The sequence below is a fragment of the Phyllobates terribilis genome, unplaced genomic scaffold (assembly GCF_046119375.1).
Source record: "Phyllobates terribilis strain yellow unplaced genomic scaffold, ASM4611937v1 Scaffold_1__5_contigs__length_1240528914, whole genome shotgun sequence".
Classification (NCBI taxonomy): Eukaryota; Metazoa; Chordata; class Amphibia; order Anura; family Dendrobatidae; genus Phyllobates; species Phyllobates terribilis.
In genome coordinates, this window is record NW_027362761.1 from 595,718,411 (window position 1) to 595,740,034 (window position 21,624).

The window sequence follows — 21,624 nt, forward strand, 5'->3', positions numbered from 1 at the left end:
GTGTAATGTGCGGAGCCGAGCGTGTAATGTGCGGAGCCGAGCCGAGCGTGTAATGTGCGGAGCCGAGCGTGTAATGTGCGGAGCCGAGCCGAGCGTGTAATGTGCGGAGCCGAGCCGAGCGTGTAATGTGCGGAGCCGAGCCGAGCGTGTAATGTGCGGAGCCGAGCGTGTAATGTGCGGAGCGGAGCCGAGCGTGTAATGTGCGGAGCGGAGCCGAGTGTGTAATGTGCGCAGCCGAGCGTGTAATGTGCGGAGCGGAGCCGAGCGTGTAATGTGCGGAGCGGAGCCGAGCGTGTAATGAGCGGAGCCGAGGGTGTAATGTGCGGAGCGGAGCCGAGGGTGTAATGTGCGGAGCGAAGCCGAGCGCGTAATGTGCGGAGCGGAGCCGAGCGCGTAATATGCGGAGCGGAGCCGAGCGCGTAATGTGCGGAGCGGAGCCGAGCGTGTAATGTGCGGAGCGGAGCCGAGTGTGTAATGTGCGGAGCCGAGTGTGTAATGTGCGGAGCGGAGCCGAGTGTGTAATGTGCGGAGCCGAGTGTGTAATGTGCGGAGCGGAGCCAAGTGTGTAATGTGCGGAGCGGAGCCGAGTGTGTAATGTGCGGAGCGGAGCCGAGCGTGTAATGTGCGGAGCCGAGCGTGTAATGTGCGGAGCGCAGCCGAGCGTGTAATATGCGGAGCGGAGCCGAGCGTGTAATGTGCGGACCGGAGCCGAGTGTGTAATGTGCGGAGCGGAGCGTGTAATGTGCGGAGCGGAGCCGAGCGTGTAATGTGCGGAGCGGAGCCGAGTGTGTAATGTGCGGAGCGGAGTGTGTAATGTGCGGAGCGGAGCCGAGCGTGTAATGTGCGGAGCGGAGCCGAGCGTGTAATGAGCGGAGCCGAGTGTGTAATGTGCGGATCCGAGCGTGTAATGTGCGGAGCGGAGCCCAGCGTGTAATGTGCGGAGCGGAGCCGAGCGTGTAATGTGCGGAGCGGAGCCGAGCGTGTAATGAGCGGAGCCAAGTGTGTAATGTGCGGAGCGGAGCCGAGTGTGTAATGTGCGGAGCGGAGCCGAGCGTGTAATGTGCGGAGCGGAGCCGAGCGTGTAATGTGCGGAGCCGAGCGTGTAATGTTCGGAGCGGAGCCGAGCGTATCATGTGCGGAGCCGAGCGTGTAATGTGCGGAGCGGAGCCGAGGGTGTAATGTGCGGAGCGGAGCCGAGCGTGTAATGAGCGGAGCCGAGTGTGTAATGTGCGGAGCGGAGCCGAGTGTGCAATGTGCGGAGCCGAGTGTGTAATGTGCGGAGCCGAGTGTGTAATGTGCGGAGCGGAGCCGAGTATGTAATGTGCGGAGCCGAGTGTGTAATGTGCGGAGCAGAGCCGAGTGTGTAATGTGCGGAGCGGAGCCGAGCGTGTAATGTGCGGAGCCGAGTGTGTAATGTGCGGAGCGGAGCCGAGTGTGTAATGTGCGGAGCGGAGCCGAGTGTGTAATGTGCAGAGCGGAGCCGAGTGTGTAATGTGCGGAGCCAAGTGTGTAATGTGCGGAGCCGAGTGTGTAATGTGCGGAGCGGAGCCGAGTGTGTAATGTGCGGAGCGGAGCCGAGTGCGTAATGTGCGGAGCGGAGCCGAGTGTGTAATGTGCGGAGCCGAGTGTGTAATGTGCGGAGCGGAGCCCAGTGTGTAATGTGCGGAGCGGAGCCCAGTGTGTAATGTGCGGAGCGGAGCCCAGTGTGTAATGTGCGGAGCCGAGTGTGTAATGTGCGGAGCCGAGTGTGTAATGTGCGGAGCGGAGCCGAGTGTGTAATGTGCGGAGCCGAGTGTGTAATGTGCGGAGCAGAGCCGAGCGTGTAATGTGCGGAGCGGAGCCGAGCGTGTAATGTGCGGAGCGGAGCCGAGTGTGTAATGTGCGGAGCGGAGCCGAGTGTGTAATGTGCGGAGCGGAGCCGAGTGTGTAATGTGCAGAGCGGAGCCGAGTGTGTAATGTGCGGAGCCGAGTGTGTAATGTGCGGAGCGGAGCCGAGTGTCTAATGTGCAGAGGCGAGTGTGTAATGTGCGGAGCGGAGCCGAGCGTGTAATGTGCGGAGCGGAGCCGAGCGTGTAATGTGCGGAGCGGAGCCGAGCGTGTAATGTGTGGAGCGGAGCCGAGCGTGTAATGTGCGGAGCGGAGCCCAGTGTGTAATGTGCGGAGCGGAGCCCAGTGTGTAATGTGCGGAGCGGAGCCCAGTGTGTAATGTGCGGAGCGGAGCCGAGCGTGTAATGTGCGGAACGGAGCCGAGTGTGTAATGTGCGGAGCGGAGCCGAGTGTGTAATGTGCGGAGCCGAGTGTGTAATGTGCGGAGCCGAGCGTGTAATGTGCGGAGCGGAGCCGAGGGTGTAATGTGCGGAGCGGAGCCGAGCGTGTAATGAGCGGAGCCGAGTGTGTAATGTGCGGAGCGGAGCCGAGTGTGTAATGTGCGGAGCCGAGTGTGTAATGTGCGGAGCCGAGTGTGTAATGTGCGGAGCGGAGCCGAGTGTGTAATGTGCGGAGCAGAGCCGAGTGTGTAATGTGCGGAGCGGAGCCGAGCGTGTAATGTGCGGAGCGGAGCCGTGTGTGTAATGTGCGGAGCGGAGCCGAGTGTGTAATGTGCGGAGCGGAGCCGAGTGTGTAATGTGCGGAGCGGAGCCGAGTGTGTAATGTGCGGAGCCAAGTGTGTAATGTGCGGAGCGGAGCCGAGTGTGTAATGTGCGGAGCTGAGTGTGTAATGTGCGGAGCGGAGCCGAGTGTGTAATGTGCGGAGCGGAGCCGAGTGTGTAATGTGCGGAGCGGAGCCAAGTGCGTAATGTGCGGAGCGGAGCCGAGTGCGTAATGTGCGGAGCGGAGCCGAGTGCGTATTGTGCGGAGTGGAGCCGAGTGCGTAATGAGCGGAGCCGAGCGTGTAATGTGCGGAGCGGAGCCGAGCGTGTAATGTGCGGAGCGGAGCCGAGCGCGTAATGTGCGGAGCGGAGCCGAGCGCGTAATGTGCGGAGCGGAGCCGAGCGCGTAATGTGCGGAGCGGAGCCGAGCGTGTAATGTGCGGAGCCGAGCTTGTAATGTGCGAAGCGGAGCCGAGTGCGTAATGTGCGGAGCGGAGCCGAGTGCGTAATGAGCGGAGCCGAGCGTGTAATGTGCGGAGCGGAGCCGAGCGTGTAATGTGCGGAGCGGAGCCGAGCGTGTAATGTGCGGAGCGGAGCCGAGCGCGTAATGTGCGGAGCGGAGCCGAGCGCATAATGTGCGGAGCGGAGCCGAGCGCGTAATGTGCGGAGCGGAGCCGAGCGTGTAATGTGCGGAGCGGAGCCGAGCGTGTAATGTGCGGAGCGGAGCCGAGTGTGTAATGTGCGGAGCCGAGCGTGTAATGTGCGGAGCGGAGTCGAGCGTGTAATGTGCGTAGCGGAACCGAGCGTGTAATGTGCGGAGCGGAGCCGAGCGTGTAATGTGCGGAGCGGAGCCGAGCGTGTAATGTGCGGAGCGGAGCCCAGCGTGTAATGTGCGGAGCGGAGCCGAGCGTGTAATGTGCGGAGCCGAGCGTGTAATGTGCGGAGCCGAGCGTGTAATGTGCGGAGCGGAGCCGAGTGTGTAATGTGCGGAGCGGAGCCGAGTGTGTAATGTGCGGAGCGGAGCCGAGTGTGTAATGTGCGGAGCGGAGCCGAGTGTGTAATGTGCGGAGCGGAGCCGAGTGTGTAATGTGCGGAGCCGAGTGTGTAATGTGCGGAGCGGAGCCGAGTGTGTAATGTGCGGAGCGGAGCCGAGTGTGTAATGTGCGGAGCGGAGCCGACTGTGTAATGTGCAGAGCGGAGCCGAGTGTGTAATGTGCGGAGCCAAGTGTGTAATGTGCGGAGCCGAGGGTGTAATGTGCGGAGCCGAGTGTGTAATGTGCGGAGCGGAGCCGAGTGTGTAATGTGCGGAGCCGAGTGTGTAATGTGCGGAGCGGAGCCGAGCGTGTAATGTGCGGAGCGGAGCCGAGCGTGTAATGTGCGGAGCGGAGCCGAGCGTGTAATGAGGGTAACCAAGTGTGTAATGTGCGGAGCGGAGCCGAGTGTGTAATGTGCGGAGCGGAGCCGAGCGTGTAATGAGCGGAGCCGAGTGTGTAATGTGCGGAGCGGAGCCGAGTGTGTAATGTGCGGAGCCGAGTGTGTAATGTGCGGAACGGAGCCGAGTGTGTAATGTGCGGAGCGGAGCCGAGTGTGTAATGTGCGGAGCCGAGTGTGTAATGTGCGGAGCCGAGCGTGTAATGTGCGGAGCGGAGCCGAGGGTGTAATGTGCGGAGCGGAGCCAAGCGTGTAATGAGCGGAGCCGAGTGTGTAATGTGCGGAGCGGAGCCGAGTGTGTAATGTGCGGAGCCGAGTGTGTAATGTGCGGAGCGGAGCCGAGTGTGTAATGTGCGGAGCAGAGCCGAGTGTGTAATGTGTGGAGCGGAGCCGAGCGTGTAATGTGCGGAGCGGAGCCGTGTGTGTAATGTGCGGAGCGGAGCCGAGTGTGTAATGTGCGGAGCGGAGCCGAGTGTGTAATGTGCGGAGCGGAGCCGAGTGTGTAATGTGCGGAGCCAAGTGTGTAATGTGCGGAGCGGAGCCGAGTGTGTAATGTGCGGAGCTGAGTGTGTAATGTGCGGAGCGGAGCCGAGTGTGTAATGTGCGGAGCGGAGCCGAGTGTGTAATGTGCGGAGCGGAGTCGAGTGCGTAATGTGCGGAGCGGAGCCGAGTGCGTAATGTGCGGAGCGGAGCCGAGTGCGTAATGTGCGGAGTGGAGCCGAGTGCGTAATGAGCGGAGCCGAGCGTGTAATGTGCGGAGCGGAGCCGAGCGTGTAATGTGCGGAGCGGAGCCGAGCGTGTAATGTGCGGAGCGGAGCCGAGCGTGTAATGTGCGGAGCGGAGCCCAGCGTGTAATGTGCGGAGCGGAGCCGAGCGTGTAATGTGCGGAGCCGAGCGTGTAATTTGCGGAGCGGAGCCGAGGGTGTAATGTGCGGAGCGGAGCCGAGCGTGTAATGAGCGGAGCCGAGTGTGTAATGTGCGGAGCGGAGCCGAGTGTGTAATGTGCGGAGCCAAGTGTGTAATGTGCGGAGCCGAGTGTGTAATGTGCGGAGCGGAGCCGAGTGTGTAATGTGCGGAGCCGAGTGTGTAATGTGCGGAGCAGAGCCGAGCGTGTAATGTGCGGAGCGGAGCCGAGCGTGTAATGTGCGGAGCGGAGCCGAGTGTGTAATGTGCGGAGCGGAGCCGAGTGTGTAATGTGCGGAGCGGAGCCGAGTGTGTAATGTGCGGAGCGGAGCCGAGTGTGTAATGTGCGGAGCCGAGTGTGTAATGTGCGGAGCCGAGTGTGTAATGTGCGGAGCCGAGTGTGTAATGTGCGGAGCGGAGCCGAGTGTGTAATGTGCGGAGCCGAGTGTGTAATGTGCGGAGCAGAGCCGAGTGTGTAATGTGCGGAGCGGAGCCGAGCGTGTAATGTGCGGAGCCGAGTGTGTAATGTGCGGAGCGGAGCCGAGTGTGTAATGTGCGGAGCGGAGCCGAGTGTGTAATGTGCAGAGCGGAGCCGAGTGTGTAATGTGCGGAGCCAAGTGTGTAATGTGCGGAGCCGAGTGTGTAATGTGCGGAGCCGAGTGTGTAATGTGCGGAGCGGTGCCGAGTGTGTAATGTGCGGAGCGGAGCCGAGTGCGTAATGTGCGGAGCGGAGCCGAGTGCGTAATGTGCGGAGCGGAGCCGAGTGCGTAATGAGCGGAGCCGAGCGTGTAATGTGCGGAGCGGAGCCGAGCGTGTAATGTGCGGAGCGGAGCCGAGTGTGTAATGTGCGGAGCCGAGTGTGTAATGTGCGGAGCGGAGCCGAGTGTGTAATGTGCGGAGCGGAGCCGAGTGTGTAATGTGCGGAGCGGAGCCGAGTGTGTAATGTGCGGAGCGGAGCCGAGCGTGTAATGTGCGGAGCCGAGCGTGTAATGTGCGGAGCGGAGCCGAGCGTGTAATGTGCGGAGCGGAGCCGAGCGTGTAATGTGCGGAGCGGAGCCGAGCGTGTAATGTGCGGAGCGGAGCCGAGCGTGTAATGTGCGGAGCGGAGCCGTGTGTGTAATGTGCGGAGCGGAGCCGAGTGTGTAATGTGCGGAGCGGAGCCGAGTGTGTAATGTGCGGAGCGGAGCCGAGTGTGTAATGTGCGGAGCCGAGTGTGTAATGTGCGGAGCGGAGCCCAGTGTGTAATGTGCGGAGCGGAGCCCAGTGTGTAATGTGCGGAGCCGAGTGTGTAATGTGCGGAGCCGAGTGTGTAATGTGCGGAGCCGAGTGTGTAATGTGCGGAGCGGAGCCGAGTGTGTAATGTGCGGAGCCGAGTGTGTAATGTGCGGAGCAGAGCCGAGCGTGTAATGTGCGGAGCGGAGCCGAGTGTGTAATGTGCGGAGCGGAGCCGAGTGTGTAATGTGCAGAGCGGAGCCGAGTGTGTAATGTGCGGAGCCGAGTGTGTAATGTGCGGAGCGGAGCCGAGTGTGTAATGTGCAGAGCCGAGTGTGTAATGTGCGGAGCGGAGCCGAGCGTGTAATGTGCGGAGCGGAGCCGAGCGTGTAATGTGTGGAGCGGAGCCGAGCGTGTAATGTGCGGAGCGGAGCCCAGTGTGTAATGTGCGGAGCGGAGCCCAGTGTGTAATGTGCGGAGCGGAGCCCAGTGTGTAATGTGCGGAACGGAGCCGAGTGTGTAATGTGCGGAGCGGAGCCGAGTGTGTAATGTGCGGAGCCGAGTGTGTAATGTGCGGAGCCGAGCGTGTAATGTGCGGAGCGGAGCCGAGGGTGTAATGTGCGGAGCGGAGCCGAGCGTGTAATGAGCGGAGCCGAGTGTGTAATGTGCGGAGCGGAGCCGAGTGTGTAATGGGCGGAGCCGAGTGTGTAATGTGCGGAGCCGAGTGTGTAATGTGCGGAGCGGAGCCGAGTGTGTAATGTGCGGAGCAGAGCCGAGTGTGTAATGTGCGGAGCGGAGCCGAGCGTGTAATGTGCGGAGCGGAGCCGAGCGTGTAATGTGCGGAGCGGAGCCGAGTGTGTAATCTGCGGAGCCGAGTGTGTAATGTGCGGAGCGGAGCCGAGTGTGTAATGTGCGGAGCGGAGCCGAGCGTGTAATGTGCGGAGCCGAGCGTGTAATGTGCGGAGCGGAGCCGAGCGTGTAATGTGCGGAGCGGAGCCGAGCGTGTAATGTGCGGAGCGGAGCCGAGCGTGTAATGTGCTGAGCGGAGCCGAGTGTGTAATGTGCGGAGCGGAGCCGTGTGTGTAATGTGCGGAGCGGAGCCGAGCGTGTAATGTGCGGAGCGGAGCCGAGCGTGTAATGTGCGGAGCGGAGCCGAGCGTGTAATGTGCGGAGCCGAGCGTGTAATGTGCGGAGCGGAGCCGAGCGTGTAATGTGCGGAGAGGAGCCGAGCGTGTAATGTGCGGAGCGGAGCCGAGTGTGTAATGTGCGGAGCCGAGCGTGTAATGTACGGAGCGGAGCCGAGCGTGTAATGTGCGGAGCGGAGCCGAGCGTGTAATGTGCGGAGCGGAGCCGAGCGTGTAATGTGCGGAGCGGAGCCGAGCATGTAATGTGCGGAGCGGAGCCGAGCGTGTAATGTGCGGAGCGGAGCCGAGCGTGTAATGTGCGGAGAGGAGCCGAGCGTGTAATGTGCGGAGCGGAGCCGAGTGTGTAATGTGCGGAGCCGAGCGTGTAATGTGCGGAGCGGAGCCGAGCGTGTAATGTGCGGAGCGGAGGCGAGCGTGTAATGTGCGGAGCCGAGGGTGTAATGTGTGGAGCGGAGCCGAGCGCGTAATGTGCGGAGCGGAGCCGAGCGTGTAATGTGCGGAGCGGAGCCGAGTGTGTAATGTGCGGAGCCGAGTGTGTAATGTGCGGAGCGGAGCCGAGTGTGTAATGTGCGGAGCGGAGCCGAGTGTGTAATGTGCGGAGCGGAGCCGAGTGTGTAATGTGCGGAGCGGAGCCGAGCGTGTAATGTGCGGAGCCGAGCGTGTAATGTGCGGAGCGGAGCCGAGTGTGTAATGTGCGGAGCGGAGCCGAGCGTGTAATGTGCGGAGCGGAGCCGAGCGTGTAATGTGCGGAGCGGAGCCGTGTGTGTAATGTGCGGAGCGGAGCCGAGTGTGTAATGTGCGGAGCGGAGCCGAGTGTGTAATGTGCGGAGCGGAGCCGAGTGTGTAATGTGCGGAGCCGAGTGTGTAATGTGCGGAGCGGAGCCCAGTGTGTAATGTGCGGAGCGGAGCCCAGTGTGTAATGTGCGGAGCCGAGTGTGTAATGTGCGGAGCCGAGTGCGTAATGTGCGGAGCGGAGCCGAGTGCGTAATGAGCGGAGCCGAGCGTGTAATGTGCGGAGCGGAGCCGAGCGTGTAATGTGCGGAGCGGAGCCGAGTGTGTAATGTGCGGAGCCGAGTGTGTAATGTGCGGAGCGGAGCCGAGTGTGTAATGTGCGGAGCGGAGCCGAGTGTGTAATGTGCGGAGCGGAGCCGAGCGTGTAATGTGCGGAGCGGAGCCGAGCGTGTAATGTGCGGAGCCGAGCGTGTAATGTGCGGAGCGGAGCCGAGCGTGTAATGTGCGGAGCGGAGCCGAGCGTGTAATGTGCGGAGCGGAGCCGAGCGTGTAATGTGCGGAGCGGAGCCGTGTGTGTAATGTGCTGAGCGGAGCCGAGTGTGTAATGTGCGGAGCGGAGCCGTGTGTGTAATGTGCGGAGCGGAGCCGAGTGTGTAATGTGCGGAGCGGAGCCGAGTGTGTAATGTGCGGAGCGGAGCCGAGTGTGTAATGTGCGGAGCCGAGTGTGTAATGTGCGGAGCGGAGCCCAGTGTGTAATGTGCGGAGCGGAGCCCAGTGTGTAATGTGCGGAGCGGAGCCCAGTGTGTAATGTGCGGAGCCGAGTGTGTAATGTGCGGAGCCGAGTGTGTAATGTGCGGAGCCGAGTGTGTAATGTGCGGAGCGGAGCCGAGTGTGTAATGTGCGGAGCCGAGTGTGTAATGTGCGGAGCAGAGCCGAGCGTGTAATGTGCGGAGCGGAGCCGAGCGTGTAATGTGCGGAGCGGAGCCGAGTGTGTAATGTGCGGAGCGGAGCCGAGTGTGTAATGTGCGGAGCGGAGCCGAGTGTGTAATGTGCAGAGCGGAGCCGAGTGTGTTATGTGCGGAGCCGAGTGTGTAATGTGCGGAGCGGAGCCGAGTGTCTAATGTGCAGAGCCGAGTGTGTAATGTGCGGAGCGGAACCGAGCGTGTAATGTGCGGAGCGGAGCCGAGCGTGTAATGTGAGGAGCGGAGCCGAGCGTGTAATGTGTGGAGCGAAGCCGAGCGTGTAATGTGCGGAGCGGAGCCCAGTGTGTAATGTGCGGAGCGGAGCCCAGTGTGTAATGTGCGGAGCGGAGCCCAGTGTGTAATGTGCGGAGCGGAGCCGAGCGTGTAATGTGCGGAACGGAGCCGAGTGTGTAATGTGCGGAGCGGAGCCGAGTGTGTAATGTGTGGAGCCGAGTGTGTAATGTGCGGAGCCGAGCGTGTAATGTGCGGAGCGGAGCCGAGGGTGTAATGTGCGGAGCGGAGCCGAGCGTGTAATGAGCGGAGCCGAGTGTGTAATGTGCGGAGCGGAGCCGAGTGTGTAATGTGCGGAGCCGAGTGTGTAATGTGCGGAGCCGAGTGTGTAATGTGCGGAGCGGAGCCGAGTGTGTAATGTGCGGAGCAGAGCCGAGTGTGTAATGTGCGGAGCGGAGCCGAGCGTGTAATGTGCGGAGCGGAGCCGTGTGTGTAATGTGCGGAGCGGAGCCGAGTGTGTAATGTGCGGAGCGGAGCCGAGTGTGTAATGTGCGGAGCGGAGCCGAGTGTGTAATGTGCGGAACCAAGTGTGTAATGTGCGGAGCGGAGCCGAGTGTGTAATGTGCGGAGCTGAGTGTGTAATGTGCGGAGCGGAGCCGAGTGTGTAATGTGCGGAGCGGAGCCGAGCGTGTAATGTGCGGAGGGGAGCCCAGTGTGTAATGTGCGGAGCGGAGCCCAGTGTGTAATGTGCGGAGCGGAGCCCAGTGTGTAATGTGCGGAGCGGAGCCGAGCGTGTAATGTGCGGAACGGAGCCGAGTGTGTAATGTGCGGAGCGGAGCCGAGTGTGTAATGTGCGGAGCCGAGTGTGTAATGTGCGGAGCCGAGCGTGTAATGTGCTTAGCGGAGCCGAGCGTGTAATGTGCGGAGCGGAGCCGAGTGTGTAATGTGCGGAGCCGAGTGTGTAATGTGCGGAGCCGAGTGTGTAATGTGCGGAGCCGAGTGTGTAATGTGCGGAGCGGAGCCGAGCGTGTAATGTGCGGAGCGGAGCCGAGTGTGTAATGTGCGGAGCGGAGCGTGTAATGTGCGGAGCGGAGCCGAGCGTGTAATGTGCGGAGCCGAGTGTGTAATGTGCGGAGCCGAGTGTGTAATGTGCGGAGCCGAGTGTGTAATGTGCGGAGCGGAGCCGAGCGTGTAATGTGCGGAGCGGAGCCGAGTGTGTAATGTGCGGAGCGGAGCCGAGTGTGTAATGTGCGGAGCGGAGCCGAGTGTGTAATGTGCGGAGCGGAGCCGAGTGTGTAATGTGCGGAACCAAGTGTGTAATGTGCGGAGCGGAGCCGAGTGTGTAATGTGCGGAGCCGAGTGTGTAATGTGCGGAGCCGAGTGTGTAATGTGCGGAGCGGAGCCGAGTGTGTAATGTGCGGAGCGGAGCCGAGCGTCTAATGTGCGGAGCGGAGCCGAGTGTGTAATGTGCGGAGCGGAGCCGAGCGTGTAATGTGCAGAGCGGAGCCGAGCGTGTAATGTGCGGAGCGGAGCCGAGCGTGTAATGTGCAGAGCGGAGCCGAGCGTGTAATGTGCAGAGCGGAGCCGAGCGTGTAATGTGCGGAGCGGAGCCGAGCGTGTAATGTGCAGAGCGGAGCCGAGCGTGTAATGTGCGGAGCGGAGCCGAGTGTGTAATGTGCGGAGCGGAGCCGAGTGTGTAATGTGCGGAGCGGAGCCGAGTGTGTAATGTGCGGAGCGGAGCCGAGCGTGTAATGTGCGGAGCCGAGCGTGTAATGTGCGGAGCGGAGCCGAGCGCGTAATGTGCGGAGCGGAGCCGAGTGTGTAATGTGCGGAGCGGAGCCGAGTGTGTAATGTGCGGAGCGGAGCCGAGTGTGTAATGTGCGGAGCCAAGTGTGTAATGTGCGGAGTGGAGCCGAGTGTGTAATGTGCGGAGCCGAGTGTGTAATGTGCGGAGCGGAGCCGAGTGTGTAATGTGCGGAGCCGAGTGTGTAATGTGCGGAGCCGAGTGTGTAATGTGCGGAGCGGAGCCGAGTGTGTAATGTGCGGAGCGGAGCCGAGTGTGTAATGTGCGGAGCGGAGCCGAGTGCGTAATGTGCTGAGCGGAGCCGAGTGCGTAATGTGCGGAGCAGAGCCGAGTGCGTAATGTGCGGAGCGGAGCCGAGCGTGTAATGTGCGGAGCGGAGCCGAGTGTGTAATGTGCGGAGCGGAGCCGAGCGTGTAATGTGCGGAGCGGAGCCGAGCGTGTAATGTGCGGAGCGGAGCCGAGCGTGTAATGTGCGGAGCGGAGCCGAGCGTGTAATGTGCGGAGGGGAGCCCAGTGTGTAATGTGCGGAGCGGAGCCCAGTGTGTAATGTGCGGAGCGGAGCCCAGTGTGTAATGTGCGGAGCGGAGCCGAGCGTGTAATGTGCGGAACGGAGCCGAGGGTGTAATGTGTGGAGCGGAGCCGAGTGTGTAATGTGCGGAGCGGAGCCGAGTGTGTAATGTGCGGAGCCGAGTGTGTAATGTGCGGAGCAGAGCCGAGTGTGTAATGTGCGGAGCGGAGCCGAGCGTGTAATGTGCGGAGCGGAGCCGAGCGTGTAATGTGCGGAGCGGAGCCGAGTGTGTAATGTGCGGAGCGGAGCCGAGTGTGTAATGTGCGGAGCGGAGCCGAGTGTGTAATGTGCGGAGCCAAGTGTGTAATGTGCGGAGCGGAGCCGAGTGTGTAATGTGCGGAGCCGAGTGTGTAATGTGCGGAGCGGAGCCGAGTGTGTAATGTGCGGAGCCGAGTGTGTAATGTGCGGAGCCGAGTGTGTAATGTGCGGAGCGGAGCCGAGTGTGTAATGTGCGGAGCGGAGCCGAGTGCGTAATGTGCGGAGCGGAGCCGAGTGCGTAATGTGCGGAGCAGAGCCGAGTGCGTAATGTGCGGAGCGGAGCCGAGCGTGTAATGTGCGGAGCGGAGCCGAGCGTGTAATGTGCGGAGCGGAGCCGAGCGTGTAATGTGCGGAGCGGAGCCGAGTGTGTAATGTGCGGAGCGGAGCCGAGTGTGTAATGTGCGGAGCGGAGCCGAGCGTGTAATGTGCGGAGCCGAGCGTGTAATGTGCGGAGCGGAGCCGAGCGCGTAATGTGCGGAGTGGAGCCGAGCGCGTAATGTGCGGAGCGGAGCCGAGCGTGTAATGTGCGGAGCGGAGCCGAGCGTGTAATTTGCGGAGCGGAGCCGAGCGTGTAATTTGCGGAGCGGAGCCGAGCGTGTAATGTGCGGAGCGGAGCCGAGCGTGTAATGTGCGGAGCCGAGCGTGTAATGTGCGGAGCGGAGCCGAGCGTGTAATGTGCGTAGCGGAGCCGAGCGTGTAATGTGCGGACCGGAGCCGAGCGTATAATGTGCGGAGCGGAGCCGAGCGTGTAATGTGCGGAGCCGAGCGTGTAATGTGCGGAGCCGAGCGTGTAATGTGCGGAGCGGAGCCGAGGGTGTAATGTGCGGAGCGGAGCCGAGCGTGTAATGAGCGGAGCCGAGCGTGTAATGTGCGGAGCGGAGCCGAGCGTGTAATGTGCGGAGCGTAGCCGAGCGTGTAATGTGCGAAGCCGAGCGTGTAATGTGCGGAGCCGAGCCGAGCGTGTAATGTGCGGAGCCGAGCCGAGCGTGTAATGTGCGGAGCGGAGCCGAGCGTGTAATGTGCGGAGCGGAGCCGATCGTGTAATGTGCGGAGCCGAGCGTGTAATGTGCGGAGCGGAGCCGAGCGTGTAATGTGCGGAGCGGAGCCGAGCGTGTAATGAGCGGAGCCGAGCGTGTAATGTGCGGAGCGGAGCCGAGCGTGTAATGTGCGGAGCGTAGCCGAGCGTGTAATGTGCGGAGCCGAGCGTGTAATGTGCGGAGCCGAGCCGAGCGTGTAATGTGCGGAGCCGAGCCGAGCGTGTAATGTGCGGAGCGGAGCCGAGCGTGTAATGTGCGGAGCGGAGCCGATCGTGTAATGTGCGGAGCCGAGCGTGTAATGTGCGGAGCGGAGCTGAGCGTGTAATGTGCGGAGCGGAGCCGAGTGTGTAATGTGCGGAGCCGAGCGTGTAATGTGCGGAGCGGAGCCGAGCGTGTAATGTGCGGAGTCGAGGGTGTAATGTGCGGAGCGGAGCCGAGGGTGTAATGTGCGGAGCGAAGCCGAGCGCGTAATGTGCGGAGCGGAGCCGAGCGCGTAATGTGCGGAGCGGAGCCGAGCGCGTAATGTGCGGAGCGGAGCCGAGCGTGTAATGTGCGGAGCGGAGCCGAGTGTGTAACGTGCGGAGCCGAGTGTGTAATGTGCGGAGCGGAGCCGAGTGTGTAATGTGCGGAGCCGAGTGTGTAATGTGCGGAGCGGAGCCGAGTGTGTAATGTGCGGAGCCGAGTGTGTAATGTGCGGAGCCGAGTGTGTAATGTGCGGAGCGGAGCCGAGCGTGTAATGTGCGGAGCGGAGCCGAGTGTGTAATGTGCGGAGCGGAGCAGAGTGTGTAATGTGCGGAGCGGAGCCGAGCGTGTAATGTGCGGAGCGGAGCCGAGCGTGTATTGTGCGGAGCCGAGCGTGTAATGTGCGGAGCGGAGCCGAGTGTGTAATGTGCGGAGCCGAGTGTGTAATGTGCGGAGCGGAGCCGAGTGTGTAATGTGCAGAGCCGAGTGTGTAATGTGCGGAGCGGAGCCGAGTGTGTAATGTGCGGAGCGGAGCCGAGCGTGTAATGTGCGGAGCGGAGCCGAGCGTGTAATGTGCGGAGCGGAGCCGAGCGTGTAATGTGCGGAGCGGAGCCCAGTGTGTAATGTGCGGAGCGGAGCCCAGTGTGTAATGTGCGGAGCGGAGCCCAGTGTGTAATGTGCGGAGCGGAGCCGAGCGTGTAATGTGCGGAACGGAGCCGAGTGTGTAATGTGCGGAGCGGAGCCGAGTGTGTAATGTGCGGAGCCGAGTGTGTAATGTGCGGAGCCGAGCGTGTAATGTGCTTAGCGGAGCCGAGGGTGTAATGTGTGGAGCGGAGCCGAGCGTGTAATGTGCGGAGCGGAGCCGAGTGTGTAATGTGCGGAGCCGAGTGTGTAATGTGCGGAGCCGAGTGTGTAATGTGCGGAGCCGAGTGTGTAATGTGCGGAGCCGAGCGTGTAATGTGCGGAGCGGAGCCGAGCGTGTAACGTGCGGAGCGGAGCCGAGTGTGTAATGTGCGGAGCGGAGCCGAGTGTGTAATGTGCGGAGCGGAGCCGAGTGTGTAATGTGCGGAGAGGAGCCGAGTGTGTAATGTGCGGAGCCAAGTCTGTAATGTGCGGAGCGGAGCCGAGTGTGTAATGTGCGGAGCCGAGTGTGTAATGTGCGGAGCGGAGCCGGGTGTGTAATGTGCGGAGCCGAGTGTGTAATGTGCGGAGCCGAGTGTGTAATGTGCGGAGCGGAGCCGAGTGTGTAATGTGCGGAGCGGAGCCGAGCGTGTAATGTGCGGAGCGGAGCCGAGTGTGTAATGTGCGGAGCGGAGCCGAGCGTGTAATGTGCAGAGCGGAGCCGAGCGTGTAATGTGCGGAGCGGAGCCGAGTGTGTAATGTGCGGAGCGGAGCCGAGTGTGTAATGTGCGGAGCGGAGCCGAGTGTGTAATGTGCGGAGCGGAGCCGAGCGTGTAATGTGCGGAGCCGAGCGTGTAATGTGCGGTGCGGAGCCGAGCGCGTAATGTGCGGAGCGGAGCCGAGCGTGTAATGTGCGGAGCCGAGCGTGTAATGTGCGTAGCGGAGCCGAGCGTGTAATGTGCGGAGCGGAGCCGAACGTGTAATGTGCGGAGCGGAGCCGAGCGTGTAATGTGCGGAGCGGAGCCCAGTGTGTAATGTGCGGAGCGGAGCCCAGTGTGTAATGTGCGGAGCGGAGCCGAGCGTGTAATGTGCGGAGCCAAGTCTGTAATGTGCGGAGCGGAGCCGAGTGTGTAATGTGCGGAGCCGAGTGTGTAATGTGCGGAGCGGAGCCGGGTGTGTAATGTGCGGAGCCGAGTGTGTAATGTGCGGAGCCGAGTGTGTAATGTGCGGAGCGGAGCCGAGTGTGTAATGTGCGGAGCGGAGCCGAGCGTGTAATGTGCGGAGCGGAGCCGAGTGTGTAATGTGCGGAGCGGAGCCGAGCGTGTAATGTGCAGAGCGGAGCCGAGCGTGTAATGTGCGGAGCGGAGCCGAGTGTGTAATGTGCGGAGCGGAGCCGAGTGTGTAATGTGCGGAGCGGAGCCGAGTGTGTAATGTGCGGAGCGGAGCCGAGCGTGTAATGTGCGGAGCCGAGCGTGTAATGTGCGGTGCGGAGCCGAGCGCGTAATGTGCGGAGCGGAGCCGAGCGTGTAATGTGCGGAGCCGAGCGTGTAATGTGCGTAGCGGAGCCGAGCGTGTAATGTGCGGAGCGGAGCCGAACGTGTAATGTGCGGAGCGGAGCCGAGCGTGTAATGTGCGGAGCGGAGCCCAGTGTGTAATGTGCGGAGCGGAGCCCAGTGTGTAATGTGCGGAGCGGAGCCGAGCGTGTAATGAGCGGAGCCGAGCGTGTAATGTGCGGAGCGGAGCCGAGCGTGTAATGTGCGGAGCGTAGCCGAGCGTGTAATGTGCGGAGCCGAGCGTGTAATGTGCGGAGCCGAGCCGAGCGTGTAATGTGCGGAGCCGAGCGTGTAATGTGCGGAGCCGAGCCGAGCGTGTAATGTGCGGAGCCGAGCCGAGCGTGTAATGTGCGGAGCCGAGCCGAGCGTGTAATGTGCGGAGCCGAGCGTGTAATGTGCGGAGCGGAGCCGAGCGTGTAATGTGCGGAGCGGAGCCGAGTGTGTAATGTGCGCAGCCGAGCGTGTAATGTGCGGAGCGGAGCCGAGCGTGTAATGTGCGGAGCGGAGCCGAGCGTGTAATGAGCGGAGCCGAGGGTGTAATGTGCGGAGCGGAGCCGAGGGTGTAATGTGCGGAGCGAAGCCGAGCGCGTAATGTGCGGAGCGGAGCCGAGCGCGTAATATGCGGAGCGGAGCCGAGCGCGTAATGTGCGGAGCGGAGCCGAGCGTGTAATGTGCGGAGCGGAGCCGAGTGTGTAATGTGCGGAGCCGAGTGTGTAATGTGCGGAGCGGAGCCGAGTGTGTAATGTGCGGAGCCGAGTGTGTAATGTGCGGAGCGGAGCCAAGTGTGTAATGTGCGGAGCGGAGCCGAGTGTGTAATGTGCGGAGCGGAGCCGAGCGTGTAATGTGCGGAGCCGAGCGTGTAATGTGCGGAGCGCAGCCGAGCGTGTAATATGCGGAGCGGAGCCGAGCGTGTAATGTGCGGACCGGAGCCGAGTGTGTAATGTGCGGAGCGGAGCGTGTAATGTGCGGAGCGGAGCCGAGCGTGTAATGTGCGGAGCGGAGCCGAGTGTGTAATGTGCGGAGCGGAGTGTGTAATGTGCGGAGCGGAGCCGAGCGTGTAATGTGCGGAGCGGAGCCGAGCGTGTAATGAGCGGAGCCGAGTGTGTAATGTGCGGATCCGAGCGTGTAATGTGCGGAGCGGAGCCCAGCGTGTAATGTGCGGAGCGGAGCCGAGCGTGTAATGTGCGGAGCGGAGCCGAGCGTGTAATGAGCGGAGCCAAGTGTGTAATGTGCGGAGCGGAGCCGAGTGTGTAATGTGCGGAGCGGAGCCGAGCGTGTAATGTGCGGAGCGGAGCCGAGCGTGTAATGTGCGGAGCCGAGCGTGTAATGTTCGGAGCGGAGCCGAGCGTATCATGTGCGGAGCCGAGCGTGTAATGTGCGGAGCGGAGCCGAGGGTGTAATGTGCGGAGCGGAGCCGAGCGTGTAATGAGCGGAGCCGAGTGTGTAATGTGCGGAGCGGAGCCGAGTGTGCAATGTGCGGAGCCGAGTGTGTAATGTGCGGAGCCGAGTGTGTAATGTGCGGAGCGGAGCCGAGTATGTAATGTGCGGAGCCGAGTGTGTAATGTGCGGAGCAGAGCCGAGTGTGTAATGTGCGGAGCGGAGCCGAGCGTGTAATGTGCGGAGCCGAGTGTGTAATGTGCGGAGCGGAGCCGAGTGTGTAATGTGCGGAGCGGAGCCGAGTGTGTAATGTGCAGAGCGGAGCCGAGTGTGTAATGTGCGGAGCCAAGTGTGTAATGTGCGGAGCCGAGTGTGTAATGTGCGGAGCGGAGCCGAGTGTGTAATGTGCGGAGCGGAGCCGAGTGCGTAATGTGCGGAGCGGAGCCGAGTGCGTAATGTGCGGAGCGGAGCCGAGTGCGTAATGAGCGGAGCCGAGCGTGTAATGTGCGGAGCGGAGCCGAGCGTGTAATGTGCGGAGCGGAGCCGAGTGTGTAATGTGCGGAGCCGAGTGTGTAATGTGCGGAGCGGAGCCGAGTGTGTAATGTGCGGAGCGGAGCCGAGTGTGTAATGTGCGGAGCGGAGCCGAGCGTGTAATGTGCGGAGCCGAGCGTGTAATGTGCGGAGCGGAGCCGAGCGTGTAATGTGCGGAGCGGAGCCGAGCGTGTAATGTGCGGAGCGGAGCCGAGCGTGTAATGTGCGGAGCGGAGCCGTGTGTGTAATGTGCTCAGCGGAGCCGAGTGTGTAATGTGCGGAGCGGAGCCGTGTGTGTAATGTGCGGAGCGGAGCCGAGTGTGTAATGTGCGGAGCGGAGCCGAGTGTGTAATGTGCGGAGCGGAGCCGAGTGTGTAATGTGCGGAGCCGAGTGTGTAATGTGCGGAGCGGAGCCCAGTGTGTAATGTGCGGAGCGGAGCCCAGTGTGTAATGTGCGGAGCGGAGCCCAGTGTGTAATGTGCGGAGCCGAGTGTGTAATGTGCGGAGCCGAGTGTGTAATGTGCGGAGCGGAGCCGAGTGTGTAATGTGCGGAGCCGAGTGTGTAATGTGCGGAGCAGAGCCGAGCGTGTAATGTGCGGAGCGGAGCCGAGCGTGTAATGTGCGGAGCGGAGCCGAGTGTGTAATGTGCGGAGCGGAGCCGAGTGTGTAATGTGCGGAGCGGAGCCGAGTGTGTAATGTGCAGAGCGGAGCCGAGTGTGTAATGTGCGGAGCCGAGTGTGTAATGTGCGGAGCGGAGCCGAGTGTCTAATGTGCAGAGGCGAGTGTGTAATGTGCGGAGCGGAGCCGAGCGTGTAATGTGCGGAGCGGAGCCGAGCGTGTAATGTGCGGAGCGGAGCCGAGCGTGTAATGTGTGGAGCGGAGCCGAGCGTGTAATGTGCGGAGCGGAGCCCAGTGTGTAATGTGCGGAGCGGAGCCCAGTGTGTAATGTGCGGAGCGGAGCCCAGTGTGTAATGTGCGGAGCGGAGCCGAGCGTGTAATGTGCGGAACGGAGCCGAGTGTGTAATGTGCGGAGCGGAGCCGAGTGTGTAATGTGCGGAGCCGAGTGTGTAATGTGCGGAGCCGAGCGTGTAATGTGCGGAGCGGAGCCGAGGGTGTAATGTGCGGAGCGGAGCCGAGCGTGTAATGAGCGGAGCCGAGTGTGTAATGTGCGGAGCGGAGCCGAGTGTGTAATGTGCGGAGCCGAGTGTGTAATGTGCGGAGCCGAGTGTGTAATGTGCGGAGCGGAGCCGAGTGTGTAATGTGCGGAGCAGAGCCGAGTGTGTAATGTGCGGAGCGGAGCCGAGCGTGTAATGTGCGGAGCGGAGCCGTGTGTGTAATGTGCGGAGCGGAGCCGAGTGTGTAATGTGCGGAGCGGAGCCGAGTGTGTAATGTGCGGAGCGGAGCCGAGTGTGTAATGTGCGGAGCCAAGTGTGTAATGTGCGGAGCGGAGCCGAGTGTGTAATGTGCGGAGCTGAGTGTGTAATGTGCGGAGCGGAGCCGAGTGTGTAATGTGCGGAGCGGAGCCGAGTGTGTAATGTGCGGAGCGGAGCCAAGTGCGTAATGTGCGGAGCGGAGCCGAGTGCGTAATGTGCGGAGCGGAGCCGAGTGCGTATTGTGCGGAGTGGAGCCGAGTGCGTAATGAGCGGAGCCGAGCGTGTAATGTGCGGAGCGGAGCCGAGCGTGTAATGTGCGGAGCGGAGCCGAGCGCGTAATGTGCGGAGCGGAGCCGAGCGCGTAATGTGCGGAGCGGAGCCGAGCGCGTAATGTGCGGAGCGGAGCCGAGCGTGTAATGTGCGGAGCCGAGCTTGTAATGTGCGAAGCGGAGCCGAGTGCGTAATGTGCGGAGCGGAGCCGAGTGCGTAATGAGCGGAGCCGAGCGTGTAATGTGCGGAGCGGAGCCGAGCGTGTAATGTGCGGAGCGGAGCCGAGCGTGTAATGTGCGGAGCGGAGCCGAGCGCGTAATGTGCGGAGCGGAGCCGAGCGCATAATGTGCGGAGCGGAGCCGAGCGCGTAATGTGCGGAGCGGAGCCGAGCGTGTAATGTGCGGAGCGGAGCCGAGCGTGTAATGTGCGGAGCGGAGCCGAGTGTGTAATGTGCGGAGCCGAGCGTGTAATGTGCGGAGCGGAGTCGAGCGTGTAATGTGCGTAGCGGAACCGAGCGTGTAATGTGCGGAGCGGAGCCGAGCGTGTAATGTGCGGAGCGGAGCCGAGCGTGTAATGTGCGGAGCGGAGCCCAGCGTGTAATGTGCGGAGCGGAGCCGAGCGTGTAATGTGCGGAGCCGAGCGTGTAATGTGCGGAGCCGAGCGTGTAATGTGCGGAGCGGAGCCGAGGGTGTAATGTGCGGAGCGGAGCCGAGCGTGTAATGAGCGGAGCCGAGTGTGTAATGTGCGGAGCGGAGCCGAGTGTGTAATGTGCGGAGCCGAGTGTGTAATGTGCGGAGCCGAGTGTGTAATGTGCGGAGCGGAGCCGAGTGTGTAATGTGCGGAGCCGAGTGTGTAATGTGCGGAGCAGAGCCGAGCGTGTAATGTGCGGAGCGGAGCCGAGCGTGTAATGTGCGGAGCGGAGCCGAGTGTGTAATGTGCGGAGCGGAGCCGAGTGTGTAATGTGCGGAGCCGAGTGTGTAATGTGCGGAGCGGAGCCGAGTGTGTAATGTGCGGAGCCGAGTGTGTAATGTGCGGAGCAGAGCCGAGCGTGTAATGTGCGGAGCGGAGCCGAGCGTGTAATGTGCGGAGCGGAGCCGAGTGTGTAATGTGCGGAGCGGAGCCGAGTGTGTAATGTGCGGAGCGGAGCCGAGTGTGTAATGTGCGGAGCGGAGCCGAGTGTGTAATGTGCGGAGCGGAGCCGAGTGTGTAATGTGCGGAGCCGAGTGTGTAATGTGCGGAGCGGAGCCGAGTGTGTAATGTGCGGAGCGGAGCCGAGTGTGTAATGTGCGGAGCGGAGCCGACTGTGTAATGTGCAGAGCGGAGCCGAGTGTGTAATGTGCGGAGCCAAGTGTGTAATGTGCGGAGCCGAGGGTGTAATGTGCGGAGCCGAGTGTGTAATGTGCGGAGCGGAGCCGAGTGTGTAATGTGCGGAGCCGAGTGTGTAATGTGCGGAGCGGAGCCGAGCGTGTAATGTGCGGAGCGGAGCCGAGCGTGTAATGTGCGGAGCGGAGCCGAGCGTGTAATGAGGGTAACCAAGTGTGTAATGTGCGGAGCGGAGCCGAGTGTGTAATGTGCGGAGCGGAGCCGAGCGTGTAATGAGCGGAGCCGAGTGTGTAATGTGCGGAGCGGAGCCGAGTGTGTAATGTGCGGAGCCGAGTGTGTAATGTGCGGAACGGAGCCGAGTGTGTAATGTGCGGAGCGGAGCCGAGTGTGTAATGTGCGGAGCCGAGTGTGTAATGTGCGGAGCCGAGCGTGTAATGTGCGGAGCGGAGCCGAGGGTGTAATGTGCGGAGCGGAGCCAAGCGTGTAATGAGCGGAGCCGAGTGTGTAATGTGCGGAGCGGAGCCGAGTGTGTAATGTGCGGAGCCGAGTGTGTAATGTGCGGAGCGGAGCCGAGTGTGTAATGTGCGGAGCAGAGCCGAGTGTGTAATGTGTGGAGCGGAGCCGAGCGTGTAATGTGCGGAGCGGAGCCGTGTGTGTAATGTGCGGAGCGGAGCCGAGTGTGTAATGTGCGGAGCGGAGCCGAGTGTGTAATGTGCGGAGCGGAGCCGAGTGTGTAATGTGCGGAGCCAAGTGTGTAATGTGCGGAGCGGAGCCGAGTGTGTAATGTGCGGAGCTGAGTGTGTAATGTGCGGAGCGGAGCCGAGTGTGTAATGTGCGGAGCGGAGCCGAGTGTGTAATGTGCGGAGCGGAGTCGAGTGCGTAATGTGCGGAGCGGAGCCGAGTGCGTAATGTGCGGAGCGGAGCCGAGTGCGTAATGTGCGGAGTGGAGCCGAGTGCGTAATGAGCGGAGCCGAGCGTGTAATGTGCGGAGCGGAGCCGAGCGTGTAATGTGCGGAGCGGAGCCGAGCGTGTAATGTGCGGAGCGGAGCCGAGCGTGTAATGTGCGGAGCGGAGCCCAGCGTGTAATGTGCGGAGCGGAGCCGAGCGTGTAATGTGCGGAGCCGAGCGTGTAATTTGCGGAGCGGAGCCGAGGGTGTAATGTGCGGAGCGGAGCCGAGCGTGTAATGAGCGGAGCCGAGTGTGTAATGTGCGGAGCGGAGCCGAGTGTGTAATGTGCGGAGCG